At 49.7% G+C, this 22,317-nt stretch overlaps 1 long non-coding RNA gene across 1 annotated transcript in view; it reads left to right on the top strand.

Moving 5' to 3' along the window:
- The window catches only part of LOC141252934 (uncharacterized), a 97,475-nt gene that overhangs the window by 67,035 nt on the left and 8,123 nt on the right, over nucleotides 1-22,317 (top strand). The window contains exon 2 of the long non-coding RNA XR_012314158.1: nucleotides 21,935-22,053. This is a non-coding gene — a long non-coding RNA (uncharacterized lncRNA). The remainder of the gene's footprint in view (nucleotides 1-21,934; nucleotides 22,054-22,317) is intronic.

The following is a 22,317-nucleotide window of genomic DNA, read 5'->3' as shown; positions in this document are numbered from 1 at the left end:
TAACATCTGCAAGGTCCAGACGGTCGGCAGCACCAAGGCGGCAGGCATGTGAGGGTGGGGGAGATGATTTTACCAGGGCGCATGGTAGCAGCCAAACTAGTGAGGAAGGTGCAGGAGCCCAGGAAGAAGTGGAGGACGAACTGATGGAAGACTCATCAGATGAGGGAGACCTTGATCACATTTCTGTTGTGCGAGGTTGGGGGGAGAGGACAGAGGAAGGAAGCATGATTGTTACCTCGCCACCAACACAACAGGGACTTGGTGCTCCTGGATGCGCAACACACATGAGTGCCTTCTTGCTGCACTACCTGCAACATGACCCTCGAATTGTGAGAATTAGAAATAATCCTGACTACTGGGTTGCCACACTGTTAGATCCCCGGTACAAAAGTAAATTTGCAGAAATTATTCCTGCCATAGAAAGGGATGCACGCATGCAGGAGTATCAGCAGAGACTGTTGCAGAATCTTACATGTGCTTTTCCACAAAATACCAGTGGTGCACGTAGTGAATCTCACAGTTCCAACTTGCCAACCGTGGGACCGTCAAGTGTTCAGCACTCAAACCGTAACAGAACCACAGTATCTGCTGGTAACATCAATTTTGCGGAATCATTTCACCACTTTTTTAGCCCATCCTTTGCAAGGCCACAGGAGACAAGAAGTCTGACACATAGTCAACGCCTAGAGACGATGGTACAGGAGTATCTCCAAGTAAACATTGAAGCCACGACTGTGTCACTGGACCCTTGCTCTTTTTGGGCTTCCAATCTGGATAAATGGCCGGAGCTAGCCACTTACGCCTTGGAGATCTTGTCATGCCCCGCAGCCAGCGTTCTCTCTGAACGTGTGTTCAGCGCTGCTGGTGGTGTGCTGACAGATAAGCGCACGCGGCTCTCCACTGATAATGTAGACAGACTCACGTTCATAAAGATGAACAAATCATGGATCCGAAACGACTTTTCTACCCCTGTGTCATCCTGGGGAGCGTAAAAGCTTGATGATTGGTTAAAATCACCCTACCAACCGTTTTAAGCTTTCAAATTACTAATCATGTTTATCTGTATCTTGACTGGAAAATAATTTGGGCTTTGTAGCAGTGTGCAGCACTGATCCTATTAGGCCATCTATAATAAGCTTCACCAGATTTAAAATTAAAAATAATTTTTAGCTGCATCTAGCCCGGAAAATAATTTTGGGGCTCCGAGATGCGCAAGGCACATAAGTGCCTTCTTGCTGCACTACCTGCAGCATGACCCTCATATTGTCAGAATTCGAAGTAATCATGACTACTGGGTTGCCACACTCTTAGATCCCCCAAACTTTTCGATCAACCTTTTCATTTTAATAAAGACCAAAAAAATGGTCATTTTTGAAATTATAAGCATTAGCAGGTTGTTATAAACTGAAATCAAACAGTTTTCAACTCAAAACTTTATTCTAGGTGATGTTACATTTTCACATAGGACCCCTTGTTCGAAAGGAGCTTCTGAACTCTCTCGTCCATTGAATTTGTCAGGTTTTGGATGGTTTCTGCTTCAATTGTTTTGCATGAGGACAGAATACCCTCCCAGAGCTGTTGCTTAGATGTGAACTGCCTCCCGCCATCATAGACACTCCTTTTAATGATGCTCCAAAGGTTCTGAATGGGGTAGAGGTCAGTGGAGCATGGGGGTCACACCATAAGTTTGTCCCCTTTTATGCCCATATCAGCCAGAGATGCAGATGTTTTATGTGCAGCATGAGATGGTGCATTATCATGCAGAAAAATGATCTTGCTGTGAAATACACGGTTCTTCTTCTTGAACCATGGCAGGAAGTGCTGTTTGAGAAAATCCACATACATTATGGAGTTCATCTTTAGCGCCTTCAGGGATCCTAAAGGGGCCGACAATCTCTCTCCCCATGATTCCAGCCCAAAACATTACTCCACCTCCTCCTTGTTGGCGCTGTAGCCGTGTTTGCGTGGGGTGTCCATCAACCAGCCATCCTCCACTCCATTCATCTGGACCATCGAGCGCTGCACGGCACTCATCCGTGAACAAAACAGTTTTGAAATCAGTCTTCATGTAATGTTTGGCCCACTGGAGCCGTTTCTGCTTGTGTGAAGTGGATAGAGGAGGTCGACAGGATGGCGTATGCACAGCTGCAAACCTCTGAAGGACCCTGCATCTTGTTGTTCGGGGGACGTTGGAGGCACAAGCAGCTTCAAAAACTTGTCTGCTGCTATGACAAGGCTTTTTTGCCGCTGCTCTTTCAACCTGACGTAATTGCCTGTAGGAAAGAGTCCTCAATTTGCCCTTATCAGCACGCACACGTGTGTACTGTGAATCAGCTACATACTTCTTGATTGCCAAGACACTTCATCCTGATCACCGCACAATGTTGATTGTAGTCATGCCTTGACCTAAACACTCCACAATTTGTTGCTTCTCAGCAGCCGACACATCCTTTTTCTTTCCCATTTTGGCAGAAAATGTAGGCTGCTTAATAATGTGAGAGAGCCTTCTTAAGTAGTCTTGCCTTTCATTGGACACACCTGCCAAACTAATTAGCACAGGTGTCTGCAATTGCTTACAGTGATATAAAGAGCCCTGACACACATCACCATCAATGAGTTTAACTGACAAACAAACAAATTCTTCCCTTATCACTCCTAAACACTTTTTGCATAATAATTTGGAACGCGGTGTACATGTGCTTTTCCACAAAACACCAGTGGTTCACGTAGTGAATCTTACAGTTCTAACTTGCCAACCGTGGTCTGTATGGAATTGTTCAATAAAGGGCCCAAAATTAAGATAACAAAGATGGGAGAGGTCTCTATGAATAAGAATTCCTAAGTATTTGATACCCTGTGAGGGCCAGGCAAAGGGAAAGTTGGACTGGATGGAATCCTATATGGATTTAGGGAGGGAGACATCGAGGGCCTCAGACTTCGCTGCATTGATTTTAAAATTTTACCATGTAACAAAGTGATCTATTTCAGCCATAACAGCAGGGATGGATATATGTGATTGAGTGATATATACTAGGACATCATCAGCAAATAGAGAGCACTTGTACTCGGTGCCTCCCACCTCAATCCACCTAATATTGGGGTTATGGCGAATTGATGAGAGCAGGTGCTCCGTCACTAGGATGTATAAGAGAGGGGACAGAGGACATCCCTGCCTTGTCCCATTGGTGATTGTGAAAGGTGATGAAAATGTTCTGACGCACCCCCTGGGCCTTGGGACACCCGGAGTCGGACCCTTTTTGGTGGATGCTGGTGGTTGTAGTCTTCGTTGCGGCGATCCGGTTCCGTGGCTCAGGGCGGTCAAACCAGTGGCGGAACTATTTATGTGGTTTTGATGTTTAAATGTCCGACTACGCCACCCGTGGATTGCGGTCAGAGTGAACCGCCGCTACAGGGCAGACCGCTAAGGCTGGTGTTGTGGGTGCAGCAGAGCGTAGCATAACTCCCCACGGGAGGAGTATAGCCTCAGGGCAGTGTATGCGGAGGATGGGGGTGATGGTGCAGGGCAGCAGCAGTAACGACACGGAGTCAGTGATGCAGTTCAAGGCCTTTACTCACAGTTCTTATTATCCAGACCACGTCTGCAGGTAACGGCTGCCCACGTCGTACTGTGCTCACCAGGTGAGGGGCTCAGACAACTCCCAGATAACTTTGGAGCGCTTCACAGGACCCCCTTTGTGTGTCCTTTGTCTGGCCTTTCTTACCAACACTTCTGTCCGGCTGCCTCGGGCCTCCTCTTGGTAAACTTGGCGCCAGTTTCCCTGACCCTATGTGGTGCCTTCCTAGCGGGTGGAGCAAGGGGCTGCGCCACATAAAATGTCAGAGCCTCCGGTTTCTAGCTGAGGGTCGTTTCCTGCCTCCACTAGTTCGGGGACCGGTCTCCCCCTTTGGCCTGACCCCTCCACGCAGGTGGATTCGGGCGTGCGGTGGCGACTCGCCCGTCCGCACCCCTGGGATCCCTTCATTCCTCGTTCCTGGAGCCTTCTCCGCTCCTCTTCCTTCCTTCTCCCTCTTGCAGGCCTGGGCCTCTGTTACTAGGCTCGCCTCCGGAGCAGAGCTCATGCAGAGCCCCTGCTCCCTGCCACTTCTGCTCAGACTTCTCTGCACTGAACTAAGATGGTGCCCACCTTTTATACTCCCTTCTCAATGCACCCAGGAACTGCTTCCTCCCTGCTCCTGCACTGCAGGGTTCCCCTTCCTCAGTGTTCCCTCCCCCCACTCCAGCCAGGGACAGGGACTGTCGTGCCCATCTCAGGGGCATATTGGTCGCCCTGCCCCACGGCAATGTGGTGTAATGCATGCAGGTGTCGGGTCCTGATCCACACTCCATCCTTATCTGAGAGTGAGATATCACACCTCTGGGTGAGGTGCAATACGTCTGTAGCAACCGAGCCCTCGGTGCTACAGTTCCATTTATCTTCAGCCTAGGTGACGTATTGTGATACAGGGCCGTGATTTTGGCTATAAAAGGGTCCCCTAGACCCCTACCCCAAGCTTTTTAAGAGAATCATATATGGCGTGCCAGGAGACTCTATGGAATGCTTTCTCAGCATCCAACGAGAGTATCTACTTACAAATTTTTAACTGCATCTAGCCCAGGAAATACTTTGTGCCTAGTAGCAGTGTCTGCTAGTCAGCGGATTATCCCGGCTGTTAAGCAAGCTACACCACCTGTAGTTTGGACACTTAATTTTTTCAAAGGAAATGCTTCGGGACCACGGGATACTCAGTGAAGAGCATCAGGAGGCACCCCAAGGCATAGGGGCTGGGACTGGCACTAGGATGCCTTGCGGTGGACAGCCGAGCTCGATCCTTATAAAAGCTTTTTAACTGCAGCAGCTTTAGTGGACGCTACTGGAGCTGGAATTACGCGGCTGCTGGCATGAGACTTGCCCTCCAATAGATCCTTGTAAATGGATTTAAAGTGTATTCATTCAAATTAGAGGGACAATTTAAATTAAAAAGCTTAGAGCTGCCTCCACCACAGGGGGGCTCTCTCGACCCACCAGCGGACAGGCACCAGTATTGGGAGAGGGGGGCTGGCCGTCAGGGTTCACCGCGGCTCTGGCACAAACCCGGCGACACGGAGGTGGCACGGGCAGGAGCGGACTGGCCGTCTCGGCTTCTCACTTTTTGGATTTTAGAAGGGCATGACATGCCTATATCTGTGTCTCCCCCTCCTTTTACTCCTCCACCTCTTTTCTTTTCGCATGACTATATGTACTTGTCACTTTTCCATGTGTTAGTTGTGTCTTCTGAGCAGTTTGTCAGCTTTTGGACACCTTTGAAGGTGTTTTCTATGTGTTTCTATGTGTTTTTGTTTGCCTGCCATTGGTTTTAACGGTGTTCGAAGGTGTTCGACGAACAGTTCGACGAACAGTTCGGCGAACACACGGGTGTTCGACGAACCGAACCGAACTCGAACACTACGGGGGTGGCTCAACACTAATAATTATATGCTTAATTGTAAAACACTGGGCAAAACTGTCACTGAAAAAGACCTTGGGTGTATTGGTGAATGACAAGCTCACGCTTGGTGGCCAGTGTCAGGCAGCTGCTGCAAAGGCAAATAAAATAATGGGATGCATTAAAAGAGGCATAGATGCTCACGAGGAGAACATAATTTTACCTCTATACAAGTCACTAGTGTGACCACACTTAGAATATAGTGATGAGCGAGTATGTTTTGTTAACCCTTTCGCCGAGTTTACTTGGGCGAGCACCGAGTATTTACAGTGTGCTCGGGCTTTAAGTTTTCGTCACTCCATGAACATGATTTGTAACTGTTTGACAGATTTAATACATGTGAGCAATGCTGGAAAAACAGGCATTCCTCACATGTATTAAATCTGTCAAACAGTCGCAAATCATGTTCATGGAGCGGAGACGAAAACTTAAAGCCCGAGCACGCTGTAAATACTCGGTGCTCGCCCGAGTATACTCGGGGAAAGGGTTAACAAAACATACTCGCTCATCACTATTAGAATACTGTGAACAGTTCTGGTCTCCGGTGTATAAGAAAGATGACATAGCTGAACTAGAGCGGGTGCAGAGAAGAGCGACCAAGGTTATTAGAGGACTTTTTCAAGTAAAAAAAACAAATGTGTACAGCATGAGAATGGATGGGTTTTTAAAGGCCCCAAATGGATGCCAGTTACATAGGGAACACCCACAGGAACACTTAAACCAATGGGGAAATTAGAAAGGGGAAGGACGTTCAACTGGCAATTTCAAATAGATTAAAGTTGGGGGGGGGGGTGGGAAGGACCATCCTTAATACTGATAAAATGTGAACAGTTGAATGATTGCAATGTGCGAGAAGTGGAATAAGAACCCAGGATGGGGCAATGAATAGAAGCCAGTGAGTAAATATTTAACAGGTGAGCAACCCAGGCAAATGTGGGAAATGGGACAAAGGAAAGAGGGGAAATGTACATATAAATGGTACCACATAAATAAAAGACAAATTGTTGAGGAGAAGTTATTGGAGTGTAGGAGAAATGTGATTAGAACCAGGGATTTGGCAGTGTATGGACATCAAACGGGCAACATTTAACAGAGGAGCCATCTAGGTGGATGAGGGAAAGGGGATATGTCACGCCCAGGGGATGGGGAGGACTCAGTGCGCGGGCCTTGTTGTTAGTTTTGGGGCATGTTGCGGTAGTCGGCTCCCGGGCCCGTACCCTGGGCCTCTTTTTAAAAGGGTGGATAGTTATGTGAAAGTTCGAGACGCCAACTGTGGTGTCTGGTGAGGTTCACCAGCGCTGCGGCAGCCCACTCAGGCCGGTGTTAAGGCAGCTTGGGTGGAATAGCTCCCCACAGGTGGAGCTAGGCCTCAGGGCAGCGTGGATGTAGGGATACAGGACAGAGGGGACCCAGCCAGGTCTGAAGAAGGATAGGCAAACACACAGTTCACTTCAGTACCTTTTACTGATGGAAATCCAGGCACATTCCAGAGGGTGAAGGGTGCATATCAGGATCCTCCCCAGTGAGCGGGTATAGGGCCTCCTGTTTCTTGCCTTTGTGTGGTAAGTTTCTGACCTGCCTATAGCTAGGCCTAACTTTGTCTCTGTCCTGCACAGGCTGACTTTGTGGTAGGACCTTCTCTTGGAGTACGCGCTCCCAGCTTGCGGAGCCTCCTTGACTCCTGGCTCTGGTACGTATCAGCTCTTGGGTGATCCTGGGACCTGAAGTCTTCCAGGGGTCTCCGGTTGTCTCTACAGGGGGGTATACGACCCTGTAAATGCGGACCCGGTGTCCGGTATATGTTTTCTGGGGTGAGCTTGTACAGCTCCTCTGCCCCCGATGCTACTCACTCCTCTAGCCTTCGGCCTCACTCGAGGCCCTCACTAGGCTATACACACTAGTGGCAGCTTGCTGCGCTTCACCGCTCTTATGGCGTCGGCACACCTTGGGCTCTATCTGAGCTCCCTGAGTCTAGCTTGCAGGAGCCTCGTGCTCCACTGCTGAACTATTAGCTGTGTTCTCTAGACTGAGCTCCACTGCAGACTGACCTCTCTCAGGCTTCTCTACTGCAGGAACTCTCTCAACAGACTCGACTGAGCTCGACTCTGTATTCAGATCTGCCCTTGCTGAACTCTCCAGAGGAACTCTTAGACTGCCTAGCTCCACCTTCCCTTTTTATATCCCTAACGGGCTCCCTTTGGTGGTCTGAGGTGGAAGGTGGAGGTGTGTGTGTGCTGTGGGGGCCTCTTGTGGAGGAATCCGTTCATGCACCCCTCTAGGATCTGTGGCACTCATGCGCAGCAGGGGCGCCACAGATACAGAAAAGGGAACTATACTTATAAATGAATAAAAAGGACAAAAAGTGTTGTAAAGACTGCAGTTTGGAGTGCAGGAGAAACCGGATTTGAACTCAATATGAGCCATTGAGTAGGGGCCCGAAAGTGCCGCGGATGGTGTAGTGAGACTAATGGGTGGAAACTATCAGAAAAAAAGAAGAAGAGTTAAAAAGGGGGACGAAAAATGAAATGGGGATAATAATTTTCATAAATACAAAATCGTGGACAAGAATAATAAAACAATAAGCAGGGAATAATTTAAAATAAAAAAAAAATAAAAAATGAATTTTCAATAATGGATAAATTGGATCCAAGATCATGTGTATACTGATTATTTAGGATAAGACAAATTGTGAGCTAGAATTAAAAATGGGGATATTAATAGAAATTAATATTAAAATAACAATCAGAAGGGTATTAAAATACATAAGAAAAAGTACCTAAGAAAATACATAAGAAAAAGAATCTATGACCCTATGCAACGACTGTGCAGAGATAAAATAGAATAAAATAAATATTTACATAAAAATCTCAGTCCATAGGGTTTAAGTTGGCTGATCTTGTATATCCAATATATTTCTTTTTTCTTCAAGGTTTCCATAGGATTTGGGAGATGAAGGGAAATGGATTCAATTGGTGTGATAGAGATGCCTGTGGCATTCTTACCGTGTACCAATGCGCAATGCCGGGATAAACCGCGCTTCACGAAACCTTTTACAATATTGGACAGATGAGAGTTAAGCCTTCTTTGTAGTGTCTGGGTGGTCCTGCCCACGTACTGCAGGCCACATTGGCATTCTATGAGGTATATAATGAAGCGAGATTGACAGCTCATATTTGACTTGATAGTAAAAACTTCACCTGTATTATTAGATTTAAAAGTTTGGGTATTATGCTTAATGCTGTTGCAACAAAGGCATTTTCTTGGAAAGCATTTAAAACTCCCATTTTTTTGTGAACGTTTATTGGTGCGTGTACCACTGGGGGTAGTGTGTTTCAGGCGGCTGGGGGCTAGGATGTTTCTCAGTGTAGGGGCTCGCATGAAGGTAACCTTAGGCTGTTTAGGAATGAGAGAACACAGAATCGGATCTTTTAGAAGAATGTGCCAATGTTTGTGCAATGAGTTTCGAATGGACTCATGTGCTGAATTAAAAGTTGTGCTAAAATTACAATTAAAATCATCACCTGCTCTAGCCTGTGGGACAGTTTTGGGCTGGATGCACTGTTTTTGTGATAAGTTCCTAGTTTTCTGATAAGTGCGCTTGATAAACCCTTTGGGGTAACTTTGCCTATGAAAATGCTCACGCAGGATATTGGCTTGTAATTCAAAATCAATCTCATTGCTGCAGTTACGTTTTATCCGTTGAAACAGGTTAATACGGACATTTTCAAGCCACTTTTTATAGTGACCGCTGGAAAAATGGATATAACTATTGGCATCTACATCTTTAAAAATAAGTTTTAGTAATTACATGTTATCCCTGATGAGAGATGGTGATATCTAAAAAGTTAATAAAATATTTCCCTATTGTAGGAGTAAAAGTAATCCCCTTATTACTATGTACAAGTATATGAGGGCACAGTACAAAGACCTTTCTACTGATCTTTTTACTCTGAGGCCTGAGATGGGGACAAGGGGGCATCTTCTACGTCTGGAGGAAAGAAGGTTTAATCATAATCACAGACGGGGATTCTTTACTGTAAGAGCAGTGAGACTATGGAACTCTCTGCCGCATGATGTTGTAATGAGTGAGTCACTACTAAAATTTAAGAAGGGCATGGATGCCTTTCTTGAAAAGTATAATATTACAAGTTATATATACTAGATTCCTTGATAGGGCATTGATCCATGGAACTTGTCTGATTGCCATAGGTGGAGTCAGGAAGGATTTTTTTTCCCCAATGTGGAGCTTTGTGTTGCCACATGGGTTTTTCTTTTGCCTTCGTCTAGATCAACATGTTAGGCTATGGGTTGAACCAAATGGACTTAGTCTTCCTTCAACCTTAAAAACTATGTTACTATATGTACAGCCTGCTCCCCCCATCACATGTCCAGCCTGCTCCCCCCATCATATGCCCAGCCAGCCAGGCCTCCCATGTGTCCAGTCAGCCAGGCCCTCCATGTGTCCAACCAGCCAGGACCCCCATGTGTCCAGCCTGCTCCCCCCATCATATGTCCAGCCTGCTCCCCCCATGATATGTACAGCCTGCACCCCCCATATATCCATCCAGGTCCCCAAGTGTCCAGCCTGCTCCCCCCCATAATATGTCCAGCCTGCTCCCCCCATATATCCATCCACGCCCCCAAGTGTCCAACCTGCTCCCCCCATCATATGCCCAGTCTTCTCCCCCCCAACATATGTCCATCCTGCCCCCCCCATAATGTGTCCAGCCAGCTCCCCCCATCATATGTCCAGCCAGCCAGGCCCTCTATGTGTCCAGTCAGCCAGGTCCCCCATGTGTCCAGTCAGCCAGGCCCCCCATATGTCCAGCCAGCCAGGCCCCCCATATGTTCAGCCAGCCCCCCCATGTGTCCAGCCAGCCAAACCCCCTATGTGTCTAGCCAGCCAGGGCTCCCATGTGTCCAGCCATCCAGGGCTCCCATGTGTCCAGCCAGCCAGGCCTCCCATGTGTCCAGCCTGCCAGGCCCCCCATGTGTCCTGCCTGCCATAACCCTCATGTGTCCTGACTGGCAGGACCCCCATGTGTTCAGCCTGCCAGGACCCCCATGTGTCCAACCTGCCAGGACCCCCATGTTTCCAGCCAGCCAGACCCCCCATGTGTCCAGCCTGCCAGCCCCCCATGTGTCCAGCCAGCCAGGCCTCCCCATGTGTCCAGCCAGCCAGGCTCCCCATGTGTCCAGTCTGCCAGTCCCCCATGTGTCCAGCCAGCCAGGCCTCCCCATGTGTCCAGCCTGCCAGGCTTCCCATGTGTTCAGCCTGCCAGTTTCCCCATGTGTCCAGCCAGACAGGCCCCCCCATGTGTCCAGCCAGCCAGGCCTCCCATGTGTCCAGCCTGCCAGGCCCCCCCCATGTGTCCAGCCTGCCAGGCCCCCCATGTGTCCAGCCTGCTAGGCCCCCCCATGTGTCCAGCCAGCCAGGCCCCCCATGTGTCCAGCCAGCCAGGCCCCCCATGTGTCCAGCCAGCCAGGCCCCCCATGTGTCCAGCCTGCCAGACCTCCCATGTGTCCAGCCTGCCAGGCCCCACATGTGTCCAGCCTGCCAAGCCCCCCATACCATTCTGCATCCACACAGAAAAAAAATTCCTCTTACCTTCCTGCGCTCCCAGCGCCATGCGGTGTCCTCCTCTGCTGAAATCCGGCACACTTGTAGAGGAGGCTGGTGGCTGATGCGCGTGCGCCCGTCGCAGCAGGAGCATGGCAATGACGTCATACTCCGGTGACGTCAGACGCACAGCTTCAGCTGCTTGCTGCTTCATCGGGACATGCGCCGCGACGGTTCAGGTAATGAACACCGCGTGTGCGAGTCCCTGAAGATACTCTGCCTGCGCTTTTAAAGGGCCCGTGCCCCTTAAAATTGCAGGCATTTTTTTAAAACTCTCTTCTTCCTCTCCTTCTCTCCTTTGCAGGAAGGGGCAGGGCCAACCAGGAAAATTCCCGGTACCCCGCCAGGCCAGTCCGACCCTGCCTATAGTAGTACATTTAATATGGTAATAGTAACTACATAACTAGTATCACAATTAGGTTTGATCCAGGGTTCTAGGACTGATCGCCTTTTCTCGGGGTCAAGAAGGAATTTTTCCCCGTGATGCAAATTGGCTGAATGTGTCCTGGGGTTTTTGCCTTCTTCTGGATCAACAGATTTAAGCATAGGGATTTTAGTAATACCATTATTAGAATCATAAGAGTAATACTAAAAATCAAGCTAATTAAAAAATTATAAACTTGTTCATTTGTAATTGTAATAGTGCAGCAATAATAGAAATGGTAATAATACATTTGTGAGGCCTAGTCCCAGTAAGTTAGTGTAGTGTTAGTGTACAATTGGGGGAGAAAGGTTGAACTTGATGGACCTAGGTCTTTATTCAACCTAAGTTACTGTAACATACCTGGCGGCGTCCTTGCATAGTGGTCCATCTCCCACTGTGCAAGAGCGCGCACTTGATCTCCTGTCCAGAATGTCTCTCTGGCTTCCCTCCATGCTGTCTGTTTGTGTCTGTTTCTGCTGCTTAAGGGCGGCGCCCGATCACTTCCTGCTTTTTGTACCTGCTGTGGGTCACACCCCTTGTGCGTCCTCAGCCTATTGCTGTCTGTCACCTGGTATATAGCTCAGCTGCTCCCATCTATCCCTGCCTGAGCATAGTGTTTCTTTCAGTGTGTGCTTGCACTCTGAAGGTGCCAGGTCCCGTTCTGTGTTCTCTTTTCTGCCTATCCTGGAGGCTGTATTTCCAGGCCTGTCTGAACACGCTCCTAGCCTGTTCCTCCTGCCTTCTAGGGGCCGATTACCTAGACCTGTTCCTGTATCTTGTCTGACCTGTCTGAACACGCTCCTAGCCTGTTCCTCCTGCCTTCTAGGGGCCGATTACCTAGACCTGTTCCTGTATCTTGTCTGACCTGTCTGAACACGCTCCTAGCCTGTTCCTCTCGCCTTCTAGGGGCTGATTTCCTAGACCCGCTCCTGTATCTTGTCTGTCCTGTCTGAACACGCTCCTTGCCTGTTCGTCCTGCCTCTCTGGGGGCCGTATTCCCAGACCCGCTCCTGTATCCCGCTGCAGTGTCGGTCTCCTCCGTACACTCAGTTCCAGTCTGAACTCTCTTCTATCCTTTACCTGTTTTGCCTCTATGTCCGTTCCCTTCCTTTTTCTGCAGAGTCTGAACTCGTACCTAACTCCTGCTTGTTGTCTCTGTACTCCCGTTTGTGAGTTTGTGGTCCACTCGCTACTTCACTGCAAGTACCCTGTGGGTGTCTGGCTCTGCCTTTCCCTTCCTGTCTGTTCCGTGTGAACAGAGCCCTGTCCCCCCTACTCAGCCTAGCCTGCTCTGACTCCTTTGCTCGCTGCTCCGGCAGTCCTGTCCTGCCCTGCTTCTGCCCGCTGCTCCGGCAGTCCTGTCCTGCCCTGCTTCTGCCCGCTGCTCCGGCAGTCCTGTCCTGCCCTGCTTCTGCCCGCTGCTCCGGCAGTCCTGTCCTGCCCTGCTTCTGCCCGCTGCTCCGGCAGTCCTGTCCTGCCCTGCTTCTGCCCGCTGCTCCGGCAGTCCTGTCCTGCCCTGCTTCTGCCCGCTGCTCCGGCAGTCCTGTCCTGCCCTGCTTCTGCCCGCTGCTCCGGCAGTCCTGTCCTGCCCTGCTTCTGTCCGCTGCTCCGGCAGTCCTGTCCTGCCCTGCTTCTGCCCGCTGCTTCGGCAGTCCTGCCCTGCCCTGCTTCTGCCCACCGCTCCGGCGGTTCTAGCCCGCTCTGACTCCTTTGCTCACCGCTCCGGCGGTTCTAGCCTGCTCTGACTCCTTTGCTCACCGCTCCGGAGGTTCTAGCCTGCTCTGACTCCTTTGCTCACCGCTCCAGCGGTTCTAGCCTGCTCTGACTCCTTTGCTCACCGCTCCGGCGGTTCTAGCCTGCTCTGACTCCTTTGCTCACCGCTCCGGCGGTTCTAGCCTGCTCTGACTCCTTTGCTCACCGCTCCGGCGGTTCTAGCCTGCTCTGACTCCTTTGCTTATCGCTCCGGCGGTTCTGGCCTGCTCTGACCCTTTTGCTCGCTGCTCCGGCAGCCTTGCTCCGCTCTGACCCTTTTGCTCACTGCTCCGGCAGTCTCGCTCCGCTCTTATCCTTTTGCTCACTGCTCCGGCAGTCTTGCTCCACTCTTGCTCACCGCTCCAGGCGGTCTCGTCCTGCTTTACTCTTGCTCACTGCTCCGGCAGCCTCGCTCAGCTCTGACCCTTTGCTCACCGCTCCTGGCGGCCTTGTCCTGCTCTACTCTTGCTCACCGCTCCAGGCGGCCTTGTCCTGCCCTGTTCTCGCTCACCTCTCTGGGCGGCCTCACTCTGCTGTGTTTGTCCGCCACATCTGTGGTTCTGTTCCTGAGTCCCAGTGTGTACTGGGTCCTATCCCGCCAGTGTCCCTACCTGCTAGTGCCTTCCTTTCTGTATTGCAGTCGTGCCTGCCTATACCCTCCAGTCTGTGCGCCAGCCTAACCAGCCTGATCCAGTAATCCCTGTGTGGGTCAACCCCCGTGTCCGGAGTTTGACCTGGAGTAGCACCTGGTCCCTCTGCCCGGTTTCTCCCTGGTGCACTGGCGTCGTATGCCGTCGTGCCATCTTGGTCGGATCGGCCAGATACTTAGTCACGCCCCTCCAGGCACTCTCCGGTTCATGGTCCAGTGGAATCACTACAATCACACGCACACGCCGCTCAGCCCGGGCGTGTGCATAACAGCATGCTCAGGCCATGGTTCCCGTTGAGCCCCACGGCCTTCGCTCTCTGAGAAGTTTTCCAGCGAATACATGCATTAAAATAAATAAATAATTTTTTTTTTTCCCTTTAGCTGAGTTTCAGGCGAATTACGCACCCGTCCAGATGGATCTATCTGCTCTCGTTCCTGCGGATCCGCTACGTTATTATGGGGATCCAAGACAAAGTCGTGCATTTGTGGAGCAATGCTTGCTACACTTCAAGTTCTACCCTCTATGTTTTCCCACCGATCGGGTTAAGGTGGCATTCATTATGTCTTACCTGGCGGGTGATGCCTTGGAATGGATCAACCCCCTATATGAAACACAGGATCCGATCCTCCTGGACCTAATGGCCTTCCTGGTGGCCTTTCTAATGGTCTTCGATGATCCTAACCCGGAGGCTCCTGCTGAAGCTTCACTTCCCAATATCCCGGAGCAGCCCCAATGGGTAATGTGTGTGGGTAGCGCAATAGTCCTCCAGCCTAATGAGACTACTGCCCACCCAGAATCCTCTCAGGGTGACTACGCTTTCCGGAATACTTCTCCCAACCTCAAGAGGCAGTCCAGACGTGCTAGGCGTAGAGGCAAGCCGTCACGCCAGGGTCTGTCCTCCCTGAGACCTCCTGACCCCAACCTTGAAGTCCCTACTGAAGCTTCATCTCCCTGTATCCCGGAGAAGCCCCAACGGGTAATGTGCGTGGGTAATGCACCAGTTCTCCTGCCCGAAGAGACTTCTGCCCATCCAGACTCCACACAGGGGAACTTCCTGCACCCGGCATCAGATGCTTCACCCACTTTAACCGGTGTGCATGTCCAAGGATGCTCCAAAGCTGTGGTTACCTCAGAGTCTGTGCACCTCTACTACCTGGCGGAGGACCCCCTGTTGCCTCCTGAATCCTCCGGGATACCACTCGATGACAAATGGAGAGAGACTTCTCTACACCCGGTACTCGATACTTTGTCCGCTTCGTCCTGTGAGCCTGACAATGGGTACTCCGAAGCAGAGGTTACTCCCGAGTCTCTACACCCCTCCGACCAGGCGGGGGACCTCCAGTTGTCTCCAGAACCCTTCGGGGTGCTACCTGGAAGCGAAAGGACAGAGACTCTCCTATACTCTGTACCTGATACCTCGCTCGCTTCGTCCACTGAGTCCAACCTAGTGTACTCTGAAGCAGAGGTTACCCATGAGTCTCTACACCCCTCTGACCAGGCGGAGGACCTCCAGTTGTCTCCAGAACCCTTCGGGGTGCCACCTGGTGGTGAATGGACAGAGACTTTCCTATATCCTGGATCTGATACCTCGCTTGCTTCGTCAAGTGAGTCCGACCTAGTGTACTCTGAAGCAGAGGTTACCCGTGAGTCTCTACACCCCTCTGACCAGGCGGAGGACCGCCAGTTGTCTCCAGAACCCTTCGGGGTGCCACCTGGTGGTGAATGGACAGAGACTTTCCTATACTCGGTACCTGATACCTCGCCTGCTTTGTCCAGTGAGTCCGACCTAGTGTACTCTGAAGCAGATGTTTTCTCTGAGCCTCTGCACTCTTCTGACCCGGCGGAGGACCTCCAGTTGTTTCCTGAATCCTCCGGGGTACCACCAGATAACAAAGAGACAGTGACTTTTCCTCATTATGTACCTGATAACCCGTCTATTTCTTCCTGTGAGTTTGACAAGATGTACCTCGAAGCAGAGATTACCCCCAAGTCTCTGTCCCCCTCCAACCCGGTGGAGGACTTCCAGTTGTCTCCTGTACCCTCTGGGGTGCCAACTGAAAATATGTGGAGAGAGACTTCCTTGTGTGCTGTTCCTGGTACTCCACCCGTTTCGTCTGTTGCTGAGGATGGCTGGATAGGAGGTAGCATCCTAGCTACCCAGAGGAGACCAGTTTTTCCGGTGGACAGTGGAAGTGATCTCTTCGAAGTGAAGAATTGGCCCTCGAATTCCCTGCGGAAGATTCTGGCAGGCCTGAAGAAGAGGGGGCGTAAGGGGGGGGGTACTGTAACATACCTGGCGGCGTCCTTGCATAGTGGTCCATCTCCCACTGTGCAAGAGCGCGCACTTGATCTCCTGTCCAGAATGTCTCTCTGCCTTCCCTCCATGCTGTCTGTTTGTGTCTGTTTCTGCTGCTTAAGGGCGGCGCCCGATCACTTCCTGCTTTTTGTACCTGCTGTGGGTCACACCCCTTGTGCGTCCTCAGCCTATTGCTGTCTGTCACCTGGTATATAGCTCAGCTGCTCCCATCTATCCCTGCCTGAGCATAGTGTTTCTTTCAGTGTGTGCTTGCACTCTGAAGGTGCCAGGTCCCGTTCTGTGTTCTCTTTTCTGCCTATCCTGGAGGCTGTATTTCCAGGCCTGTCTGAACACGCTCCTAGCCTGTTCCTCCTGCCTTCTAGGGGCCGATTACCTAGACCTGTTCCTGTATCTTGTCTGACCTGTCTGAACACGCTCCTAGCCTGTTCCTCCTGCCTTCTAGGGGCCGATTACCTAGACCTGTTCCTGTATCTTGTCTGACCTGTCTGAACACGCTCCTAGCCTGTTCCTCTCGCCTTCTAGGGGCTGATTTCCTAGACCCGCTCCTGTATCTTGTCTGTCCTGTCTGAACACGCTCCTTGCCTGTTCGTTCTGCCTCTCTGGGGGCCGTATTCCCAGACCCGCTCCTGTATCCCGCTGCAGTGTCGGTCTCCTCCGTACACTCAGTTCCAGTCTGAACTCTCTCCTATCCTTTACCTGTTTTGCCTCTATGTCCGTTCCCTTCCTTTTTCTGCAGAGTCTGAACTCGTACCTAACTCCTGCTTGTTGTCTCTGTACTCCCGTTTGTGAGTTTGTGGTCCACTCGCTACTTCACTGCAAGTACCCTGTGGGTGTCTGGCTCTGCCTTTCCCTTCCTGTCTGTTCCGTGTGAACAGAGCCCTGTCCCCCCTACTCAGCCTAGCCTGCTCTGACTCCTTTGCTCGCTGCTCCGGCAGTCCTGTCCTGCCCTGCTTCTGCCCGCTGCTCCGGCAGTCCTGTCCTGCCCTGCTTCTGCCCGCTGCTCCGGCAGTCCTGTCCTGCCCTGCTTCTGCCCGCTGCTCCGGCAGTCCTGTCCTGCCCTGCTTCTGCCCGCTGCTCCGGCAGTCCTGTCCTGCCCTGCTTCTGCCCGCTGCTCCGGCAGTCCTGTCCTGCCCTGCTTCTGCCCGCTGCTCCGGCAGTCCTGTCCTGCCCTGCTTCTGCCCGCTGCTCCGGCAGTCCTGTCCTGCCCTGCTTCTGTCCGCTGCTCCGGCAGTCCTGTCCTGCCCTGCTTCTGCCCGCTGCTTCGGCAGTCCTGCCCTGCCCTGCTTCTGCCCGCTGCTCCGGCAGTCCTGTCCTGCCCTGCTTGTGCTCGCTGCTCCTGCAGCCCTGTCCTGCTCTGCTTGTGCTCGCTGCTCCTGCAGCCCTGTCCTGCTCTGTTCTTGCCCACCGCTTCGGGCGTTCCCTCTCTGCTGTGGTTGTCTACCGCATCTGCGGTTCTGTGACCCAGTCTGTACTGGGTCTTAACCTTTCTGTGCTCCAGCCCGTCCTTTCGGCCAGTACCTCCCTGCCTGCATACTCGCCTGTATCCACCCATCTGCATACCTGCCGTGTTTGCTTATATCCACCAGTCTGTGCCAGCCTAACCTGCCTGTTCCTGAGTCCCAGTGTGTACTGGGTCCTATCCCGCCTGTGTTCCTACCTGCTAGTGCCTCCCTGTCTGCACTCTAGCTGTGCTTGCCTGTACCCCTCTACCTGTATTGTTCCTGAGTCCCAGTGTGTACTGGGTCCTATCCCGCCTGTGTTCCTACCTGCTAGTGCCTCCCTGTCTGCACTCTAGCTGCGCTTGCCTTTACCCGCCTGCCTGCATACCAGTCGTGCCTGCCTATACCCTCCAGTCTGTGCGCTAGCCTAACCAGCCTGATCCAGTAATCCCTGTGTGGGTCAACCCCCGTGTCCGGAGTTTGACCTGGAGTAGCACCTGGTCCCTCTGCCCGGTTTCTCCCTGGTGCACTGGCGTCGTATGCCGTCGTGCCATCTTGGTCGGATCGGCCAGATACTTAGTCACGCCCCTCCAGGCACTCTCCGGTTCATGGTCCAGTGGAATCACTACAATCACACGCACACGCCGCTCAGCCCGGGCGTGTGCATAACAGTTACTATGTTACTATGACATGGATTAAAATCTTACAGGGCACGCAAGGCCCCCTGCTCACACCAGCACATGTCCAGGCCCATTTGAAGTTTGCCAATGACCGTCTCCATAATCCAGAGGGGGCATTGGAGAAGGTCATGTGGTTAGATGAGACCAAAATAGAACTTTTTGGTATCAACTCCACTCGCCGTGTTTGGAAGAAGAAGTAGGATATATACAACACCAAGAACACCATCCCAGTGGTGAAGCATGGTGGGGGAAACATCATACTTTGGGGGTGCTTTTCTGCAAAGGGGAAGGACGACTGCACCATATTGAAGGGAGGATGGATAGGGTAATGTATTGGGAGATTTTGGCCAACAACCTCCTTTCTTCAGTAAAAGCATTGAAGATGGGTCATGGTTGGATCTTCCAGCATCACAATGGCCTGAAACACACAGCCAGGGCAACTAAGGAGTGGCTTCGTAAGAAGCATTTCACGGTCCTGGAGTGGCCTAGCGAGTCTCCCGACCTGAACCCAATAGAAAATCTTTGGAGGGAGCTGAAACTCAATGTTGCCCAGCGACAGCTCCAAAACCTGAAAGATCTGGAGAAGATCTGTATGGAGGAGTGGGCCAAAATCCCTGCTGCAGTGTGTGTAAACTTGGTCAAGAACTACAGGAAACGTCTAACCTCTGTAATTGCAATCAAATTTTTCTGTACCAAATATTAAGTTCTGTTTTTCCATAGTATCAAATATTTATTTCATGCAATAAAATGCATTTTAATTATTTAAAAATCATACAATGTGATTTTCTGTTTTTTATTTTTAGATTCTGTCTATCACAAGTTGAAGTGTACCTACGATAAAAAATACATATCTCTCCAATTTTGTAGGTGGAAAAACTTGCAAAATTGGTAGTGTATCAAATACTTATTTTCCCCACTGTGTGGGTTGAGGCAAAAGAACAAAAGCCCGACAGCTACAGGTAGCTATAGAGGCAAAGTCACTTGACCCCTTTAAACACCATTGAGTGAAGCAATATACTGTTCAGGGACATTTTAACAGTGACTTGAGAGCCATGGAAAGTGCCAGGATCTGAATCTAGCTACTTTTCATAAAACGATTCTTCGAGAATCAATCCAGATGTCTACCGTTACCTACTTCAGACAGCAAATCATGCCACACACGCATTAATATATATTGCATCTTGAAGAAACACTGCTCAAGACAAGTATCTGTGAGATAACGTACAATATAACAATTTGCTGTCAGACTGAAGACCAGCATAGTGAACAGGCATAACTTATCTAATCACACATTTACAATGGGATCAAGATGGAAAAAAAAGACTGCTTTAGGCTGTGTGTCCACGATGTGTTTTTTAAGCGTTTTTGCAACGGCAATTCCGCTGCAGAAACACTTAAAAAACGCTTGGTAGAAGGTCTTCATGTTCCCCAATGATAATCCGCCATGTTCCCCAATGATAATCCTCATGTGCTGTGCACATGCTGCGGAAATTTCCGCTGCGGATTATCATTGCAGAAAAAAACACAGCACTACCAATTATTTTGCAGAAGCGCAGTGTTTTTGCCGCCATTGACTTGCATTGGAACGCATGGATTCCGCATTACTGGATCTGTAGATGCGCATTCCATGCGTTTCAATGTGCGGATGATACCTGGGTCTGGAGAAGAGGAGACTCTCCTCCGGACCCAGGTACAATAGAACCTGTAAAAAAAAGAATAAAATAAAAAATAAATATTATATTTACCTTCCGATGGCCCTCGGTGCGCTTGTCTTCACTTGCCGGCAAATCACGGTGGACTGAAGGACCTGCGCTGACGTCATTTAGTCATGTGACGGCAGGTCCTTCAGTGTACCGCAAGCTGCTGGCAAGCCGAGACGGTACGAGAAGTCATTCTTTAAGGTCACACTATCTAAATCCATGCCGTTTGCATGGATTTATATAGTGTGACCAAGTTGACAAGCACTTTCCAAGTGATGCTAAAATCGCTTGGAAAGCGCTTGTCAACCCGCATGCGGAAATGCATGTGAAGAACGGTTCACATCCGCATGTCCCTGGCAGGAAAAACGCATGTACAATCCGCATGCGTTTTTTCTGCCAGTGAGATGCAGAAACGCTCAGGTAAAAAAACAGAGCATTTCTGCATCATGGGCACATAGCCTTACTGTCTCATGAGTCTCCTTGCTCTACTGTAAAATATCACAACTCCACTTACAGCACGCATGGAGACTCATTGAGCAGAGCAGGCTATTATCGTCTTGGTTCAGTATCTGATTGTAAACCTGTCAGGCTGAGTGAACAGATAAGTTATGCTAATTCATGATGCTGCTCCTCAGCCTGACAAGTGGTTGTGTTGTTTACATTTTTCTAGTCCATAGGAAGAGCTGCTCAATCCAGTGGTGGGCTGCAGAGGTTACAAACGCTGTACATGTGACATCACTGCTGTAGCCGATCAAAAAGACCGAAGCAGAAGCAGGGAGCCATCGCTGAACCAAGGGAGGATGAGTACAAGCTCAGTTTGTTATTTTATAAGCCTGTGAGCCTATGGACTTAAAAAGGTTGAAACAGGACAATCCTTTTAATGCAGGGGTTCTGGTACTAACCACTGAAAGGAGAATTTTTTGTGTAAACATCTCTAACCTAGCCACTGTGGTTTTTACTGTGATGGAAATCTTTGTCCTCAATCTCAGCGATGGCAATGTTCTCATGCAGGTGGTCTTGCCCGGGTCAAACTATACCAACGACAAGTAACCACACAATTTAAGCAATGGGACCTTGACGTGCCAGAGCTGGTGTGTCACTCTCCATAAGGAGAAACGCTACCCCTTAGACCTCAGTCCAGAGCCACTCATCTAGCCAAATCAGTTCTCATACTTTGCACTGACGAGGGCCAACAGCCTGAAACACCGTGTCTGCAAATTTAGATTCTGATTTGGCTTTTATCTTAAGTCATATTGCACGACTCGTTAAAGGGTTGATTGTGAGTTGTAGGATTGCTACTTCCATTAGGTGGCGCTATAGAGTTCAAGTCCTCTTTTTCTCTGAAGAGGCAATTTGCATATAAAATTTCCCAGAGGAGCATTGCACGGCGAATAAGCCTCCTTACCTTGACCTGCCACAGCTTTTGTGTCACTCTCCATAAGGAGAAACGCTACCCCTTAGCAATGGGAAAGAAAGATTCAAGAGTTCAAAATGAGGAAATTAAAAATTAGATATACGAACATCATCGTAAATGATGCTCAAGAAAAGATTATTGGATGAGACGTTTACAGCAAACCCATGTCTCAAGTTGCACATCTTCCATGACTTCCTTGCTTTCAGCTAACGAAGTGAAGTGAGAAAGTATGATGATGGTCACTCAGTTTAGGGGTCGTCTCAACTAAAATCTAATAAACAAAAACAGGGGACAAGACCTTATTTCTTCAGTACCAATAATATGCAGATAATAATTTCTTAGATCATATTATTACTTAGATGAATTTATCAGTACTCAAAAGAGGATTAACATTTTTGCAATGCGTGATGTTTGATCTTTTCTCTGCAGTGAAGAATCTTCATATTTTTTCCAGATAAATGATTTTTAAAAAACTGCTCCACAAGGGAGTTAATGAGGTATTTCCAACCAACATGGAACATGAGACTCTTCGGGCTTTGGAGGATTTGGCTAATGAATCATCTACCAGAACAGGTAAAATGGGATTCTATGAAGAAAACCACACCTTGATCATATGCCCTACAGTTGAATCATTTGTTAAAATGGTCTCACGTGACTTAGAGATGATACCTAAAACTCTACAGTACAGACCAAAAGTTTGGACACACCTTCTCATTTAAAGATTTTTCTGCATTTTCATGACTATGAAAATTGTACATTCACACTGAAGGCATCAAAACTATGAATTAACACATGTGGAATTATATACTTCACAAAAAAGTGTGAAACAACTGAAAA

This window comes from Phyllobates terribilis, unplaced genomic scaffold, assembly GCF_046119375.1.
Source record: "Phyllobates terribilis strain yellow unplaced genomic scaffold, ASM4611937v1 Scaffold_2__4_contigs__length_985480577, whole genome shotgun sequence".
NCBI classification, from domain to species: Eukaryota; Metazoa; Chordata; class Amphibia; order Anura; family Dendrobatidae; genus Phyllobates; species Phyllobates terribilis.
The sequence above is the reverse complement of the archived record's forward strand: the minus strand, read 5'-3'. Positions and strand labels throughout refer to the sequence as shown.